Here is a 6,000-nt window from a genome sequence, read left to right as displayed (position 1 = left end):
TAATTGTTGAAGCATCCTGAATTTAGTGAATTATGATGTTTTAAAATAGATATATACATACTTGTCAATGGTCTTTTTTTTAACATAAAAAACTGTAAAAACAGATAATGTGAGAGTAAAGTTCCAACTTCCTTTTAAGTTTCTGTGGGCTGTGTTCATTCTTCCTTATTTTTTCAACCATCAGCATAATACCTTGAATGCTTTATACCATTCAGCACCATGACTCTTTTCTATGAATAAATCACATAAGTTATTAGTGTATATCACCCAGAGGACCTGAGTACAAACCTTTGTTTTTCAATAGTTTAATGTTCTGATTTTTTGTTTTTTGGTATTTAAGAAACTAGATGTGGATGTTTCCTAAAAAAGCCTCATGCTGGACACAGAGGTTAGAGGATAACAGAGCTGTTCTTTCCCATGGCTGCCTGAAGAGGGTCATGGGTCTGAATCTTTCCTAAGCCTCGTGAGATGTCAGTAATGATAGAAATTTCAAAAGTGAATTTTAAAGACGTCAGAAAAAAGGAATGATGTGATAATACTGGAAGTCCTAGCCAGGGCAATAAGACAAGAGAAAGACATCCAAGGAATCCAAATAGGAAAAGAAGAAGTCAAACTATCACTATTTGCAGACGATATGATATTATACATAGAGAACCCCAAAAACTCCACAGAAAAGCTAATTCAACTCATCAATCAGTTCAGTAAAGTGGCAGGATACAAAATCAACACGCAAAAGTCAGTAGCCTTCCTATACACAAACAATAAATCTGAAGAAGAAGAAATCAAAAAAACCATCCCTTTCGTTATTGAAACAAAAAAAATCAAATATTTGGGAATAAATCTAACAAAAGAGGTAAAGGACCTATACAAAGAAAACTATAAAACACTGTTAAAAGAAATAGAAGAAGACACAAAGAAATGGAGAGATATCCCCTGCTCATGGATTGGAAGAATAAACATTATTAAAATGGCCATCCTTCCAAAAGCAATATACAGATTCAATGCTATTCCAATCAAAATTTCAATGTCATTCTTCAAAGAAATAGAACAATTATTGATGAAATTCATATGGAATCACAAAAAACCCCGAATAGCCAAAGCTCTCCTGAAAAAAAAAGAAGGGAATGGAGGCATCACACTCCCAGACTTCAAACTCTACTACAAAGCCATAATCATCAAAACTGCATGGTATTGGAACAAGAACAGACATACAGACCAATGGAATCGAATAGAAAATCCAGAAATAAACCCACAGATTTATGGTCAACTAATCTTTGACAAAGGAGCAAAGACTATGCATTGGAGCAAAGAAAGTTTGTTCAATAAATGGTGCTGGGAAAACTGGGTCGCTACATGCAAAAGAATGAAGCTTGACCACTACCTCACACCATACACAAAAATCAACTCAAAATGGATTAAAGAATTAGACATAAGACCTGAAACCATAAAATATATAGAAGGAAATATAGGCGAAACACTACGTGATTTGCACATCAAAGACATCTTTACAGACACATCACCCAAAGCAGTGATAGTGAAGGCAAAGATAAACAGCTGGGACTACATCAAATTAAAGAGCTTCTGCACAGCAAAAGAGACAATAACAAAAACAAAGAGAAACCCCACCAACTGGGAGAACATTTTTGCACCCAACACTAATGATAAAGGACTGATCACAAAAATCTGCAAAGAGCTGATGAGACTCAACAACAACAAAGAAAATAATCCAGTCAAAAAATGGGCAAAAGAGCTAAAAAGAAACTTCTCTGAAGAGGAAATGCAAATGGCCAACAGGCATATGAAAAAATGTTCAACATCACTTGTAATCAGGGAAATGCAAATCAAAACTACCATGAGATACCATCTTACACCAGTGAGAATGGCACATATTAAAAAAACTAGCAACAACAAATGTTGGCGAGGGTGTGGAGAAAAAGGAACTCTTCTGCACTGTTGGTGGGAGTGCAAACTGTTCCAACCACTGTGGAAAGCTGTGTGGAGATTTCTGGACCTACTAAACATAGAGCTTCCATATGATCCAGCAATTCCACTCCTAGGTATTTACCCAAAGGACACAGAAACATTAATTCCAAAGAACACCTGCACCCCTATGTTTATAGCAGCACTGTTTACAATAGCTAAGCTTTGGAAACAACCCACATGCCCAAAAATAGATGACTGGATCAAGAAGATGTGGTTCATATATACCATGGAATATTACTCAGCATTCAAAAAAGATAAACACATGCAATTTGCAGCAACATGGATGGCGCTGGAAGGGATCATGCTCAGCGAAATAAGCCAAAAAGAAAAAGAAAAATACCGGATGGTCTCACTTATAGCAGGAATCTAGAAAACTTAAATAAGGGACCAGGAAAATGAATAACTATAAGAAAGTGAAAATCAAAATCAACAAAAAACTATGAACCAGAGACACTTTTAGGGGGGCAGGGGCGGGAGGGGAGGGATTGGGGTCAGAATGGGGGCGCTGCAATTGTATGGGGAATATAACAATAAAATTTATTATCTAATAAAAAAAAAAAAAAAGAACAAAAAAAAAAAAAAAGGAATGATGTGTGGGGGCCCCCAAGCAGTGTTCTAAGTGTGGGAGTCTGCAGTGGCCATAAGAGATAACCTATGGAAAGGCCAGCTCCCCTCATACTGGGAAAGAGTACACATGAGAAAAAAGGGAAGTGGATAAATGAATGAATGAATGAATGTAGATGATTGAATAAAATGGAAATGAAGTTTGCTTCAGACATATTATAATTAATATATTATGGGATAATATAACAGAATATTCTGGAATGGGCAAAAATAAAACCTTGGCAAAATTGTATCAAAAATCTTGAGTTAGTATTTGTTTTATTTATGTGCACTTCCTCTCTCTCTGTTTTAAATCTTATTCTATCTAGAGAGTAATGAAATTTTTTTCCTCCTTAGAGGAGGCTGCCTACCAGTTTGCACCAAAGTGCAGTTGATACCATCTTTTTTTTTTTTTTTAAGATTTATTTATTTATTTATACATGCACTGGGTACAGTCAGAAGCGCGGGAGGGTGAGAGAATTCACCAGAGCCAGAGTGGGGAACAGAACAGGCAAACTGATGAAGTACATTGCTGAGGGGAGCAGCGGGCGGCAGGAGAGGTCTGCGCACCATATGGGACCCTCGCCCAGCAGTCGGGGATGGAACTGGCGCTGCAGAGGCTACGGGCAGCTTTGCAGCCCAGCGCTCAACCACTGCACCACCAGGGGAGGCCCAGTTGATACCACCTTACCATATCCTGTGGTGCTGCAAGGGCAGTTAGCTCATTGTTCGTGTTTCTTAAGAAAATACAGAAAGAAAAAAAAAGACCTTTGACTTGAATTCTAGAGAGTGGGAACGAAAGTTGAAATATGAGGTTACATTTCCTGTAGAGTGACAGGTTATTTTTCAATTTGAAAATCATGTTTTGCCGTTTCATGTTAATAGAAATACTGCCATTTGAGACATACATAAAAAGCATAATTGATAAGGAGTTGCCACTGTTTTTCTGTGTCATCTCTGTAGATAACCCTAATGTTGCTTTCAGCAACTGCTCGTGAGCGTTTATGAAATGACATCATCTGTATTACATTATGACGTTTCAGAAGAGCATGCAACCTGAGTTTGCTGGGATAGTGACAAGAATACTGTTGCCGAAGTGCCTTTATACGTCTACAAATGGGCAAAAATAAAAGGTTCAGAAGAAGAAAGTTACTTAACTAGTCTCTGTATTACTAATAAACAAGCCTCAGCTTTGCAAAATCAGTTTTTGAAAGAGTTCTTGCGAACTCAAGTAGCTTAGGTCAGAAAGTAAGGGAAAAATTGTTGAACCTGTGCGCGGAGATTAGTTTTGTATTTGTGAGTTATAACAATAGACTATTATAACAACAATGTGGGATCTCCTGACCCACCATGTCAAGAGTGGGGAAATAGACTTCATGGGACCATTTTCTTTTGCTGAAAGACCCTCAATAGAAACTGTATTTATGCACCTATGAGGTGGTTTTTTTTTTTTCCTTTACATTAGTACAAATTTGCTTTCTGGGCGCTACATGGGGTAGGACGCCGGCCTTAGGTTTACAAATACCCAGGTGCAATTCAGGGCGGGCACCCCTAAAACGGGGAATGGTGTTTGTACACCCACAGGAGTTGGCAACCAAGCCCTTTCCAAACCCGTTGCTCAGTGTTCATTCCCAGTAACCTACGTGGGCCCTGATCCCCGCTTGCTCCCCGACTTGGGGGCCTGTCCGTGCATGCGTCCCTTTGTCCACTAGATGTCACTGTAAATCAATCGCTCGTGGAGGGGGACCCGAGTGCTTTATGTGTGGTCTTCAGAAAGCGCCAGGGTTTTCAGCGTGGTCAGTGTCTGCCCGGGATCCCCCCAGACTGGGGAGCCCGGACCAGGGCGGGGCTGCGGGTGGCGGGACTAGCTGCAGCGAGACCAGCGCCCCATCTCAGGCGGGCCCCGAGGCGCCGCGACCCGAGCGGGAGGCGCGGAGGTCGCCGGGTGTAGACGCGCGCGGGCTGCGGGCTGCGTGATGCAGTAGGCGGGCTCGCGCCGCGCTCCTCCCCGCCCCGCGAGCGAGACGGTCACGTGCGGCGGAGGCGCTGCCCCTGCGGGCGGCGGCGGGCGAGGAGGGCGGGGCCCGGGAGGGGCGGCCCGGCCGGAGCAGAGCCCCCAGACTCCGCGCCTAACGTTCCGGGGAGCCCAGGGCCGGGCGCGAGCAGAGCGCGTGGCGCGCGCGGGGCCGCGCGGGAGCCGGAACTGCCAAGCCCGCGGGCGAGCCGCCGGGACAGCGCAGGCCGCGCCGGCGGGAGGGCCGGGGGAGGAGCCAGGGAGCGCGCAGGCCGCCGGCGGGGGGGTGGGTCGGGGCGGAGTTGCGGCGCGTGCGCCCGCCGGAGGGGGAGGGGCGGCAGCTGCCGCGGAGCGCGCGCAGAGCCGGCTACCGCGAGCGTGGGGCGAGCGTGGACCGCAGCGAGGCGCGGGTGCCGTTGTCACTCTTTCCACCAGCCCTGCTCGCCAGCCCCGGGCGAGGGCACTGTGCGGCGGCGGGGCCCGCGAGGCCGGAGGCGGCGACGGTGCCCGGGCATGGTGGTGTGGGGCAACGCGGAAGGTGAGCGACCTCCGGGCCGGCGGCGGGGTGGGGGAGGGGCGGACCTGACACGCGTCGCCCTGAGGCGCCGTAGTCGCGCCCGGCGGCGTCCGAGTGCGGGCGGCCGGGGCGGGGCGGGGCGCGGGAGGGCGCGACGGCCGGGCGCAGCGGGCGGTCCTAGGCCCGCGGCGCCCCGAGCGCGGCAGCTGCCGGGTTATGTAACGCGTGACCTCCCCTTCCCCCTCCGCCATGGCGCGGCCGGCCCGCAGAGGCGCCGCGCCGACGACTCGCGCCTGCGGCCCTTCCCTCCGCGCTTCTCTTGTCCACCGGCGGCCGCCTCCCCCGGCCCCGCTCGCCCCGCGCCGCGAACTCCCTCCTGCGCCGGCGCCTGGGCCGCTCAGCTCCGCGCCATTCATTCAGGCGCGCGTTCGGTCGCGGGCTCCTCGAGCGGGGCGGAAGGTTGGCTGGGGGCGAGCGCTCGGGTTGGCCGCCCGACCTCCCGCCACCCTATCACCCCCTTAACCCTAACAGCCATCCCCCATCCCCTCGCTGGAGCCCAGAATAGAGCTACTCGAAGGCAGTTTTCACTCACTTGTTTTTCCTTGTCCATTTGTCTGTTGCCTTAATATGCTGCTCCCCTGTCTCCAGATGTCTCCACAAGTATCTCTTTCACACTTCCACTCACCGACAACATGATTCAGCCGCATTGGAGACGGAGAGAGTCTATTCCCGTATTATTTATTGCACCGCTCTTAGGACCTAAACCCAGTTTGTGAAGAAAGAACCTTAGTATATCCCTCCTTAATGGGCTCCCCCCTTGTTTGGAAAAAAAAAAAAAAAAGTGTCATTCGTTATGTTTTTCATGCCTTTTCAGATATGTACA

At 47.6% G+C, this 6,000-nt stretch overlaps 1 protein-coding gene across 2 annotated transcripts in view; it reads left to right on the top strand.

The window, feature by feature from the left end:
- The first annotated feature begins 5,031 nt into the window (after nucleotides 1–5,031).
- Nucleotides 5,032–6,000, top strand: part of REV1 (REV1 DNA directed polymerase) — an 86,614-nt gene continuing 85,645 nt past the window's right edge. Inside the window, exon 1 of one of the 2 annotated variants that reach the window (XM_037527956.1) lies at nucleotides 5,032–5,138. The gene's annotated coding sequence lies outside the window, so the exon portion shown is untranslated. The remainder of the gene's footprint in view (nucleotides 5,139–6,000) is intronic. The other variant, XM_054701905.1, reaches the window with a different exon arrangement.

The sequence above is a fragment of the Talpa occidentalis genome, unplaced genomic scaffold (genome assembly GCF_014898055.3).
Source record: "Talpa occidentalis isolate TD23 unplaced genomic scaffold, MPIMG_talOcc4v2.1 talOcc4.5, whole genome shotgun sequence".
NCBI classification, from domain to species: Eukaryota; Metazoa; Chordata; class Mammalia; order Eulipotyphla; family Talpidae; genus Talpa; species Talpa occidentalis.
The sequence above is the reverse complement of the archived record's forward strand: the minus strand, read 5'-3'. Positions and strand labels throughout refer to the sequence as shown.